This window comes from Saccostrea cucullata, unplaced genomic scaffold (genome assembly GCF_032062105.1).
Source record: "Saccostrea cucullata isolate Sc308-1 unplaced genomic scaffold, CSIRO_AGI_Scuc_v1 ctg909, whole genome shotgun sequence".
In the NCBI taxonomy this organism is placed as follows: Eukaryota; Metazoa; Mollusca; class Bivalvia; order Ostreida; family Ostreidae; genus Saccostrea; species Saccostrea cuccullata.
Window position 1 is genome coordinate 241,139 of NW_026928802.1, and position 257 is coordinate 241,395.

The window sequence follows — 257 nt, forward strand, 5'->3', positions numbered from 1 at the left end:
TGCTTTGTTCAATTTCTTTTTGACAAATGTTTGTATCATCTGTCCTTAAATAGTCAGGTAGATACTTGAAATTTCAAAAGTAGGTCACATGACGTACGTTTTGGAATAGACACTCCAAGACCCCAAAGTACATCAACCGAAGTTTGATAGTCAAGTCAATGAACGACAGGACCAGAAACAAATTGCAAAAGAAGAAATAAATGCATAGAAAGTTTCATTTATGTACTGTTATTAATCTCTAAAAATTCGCCATTGAT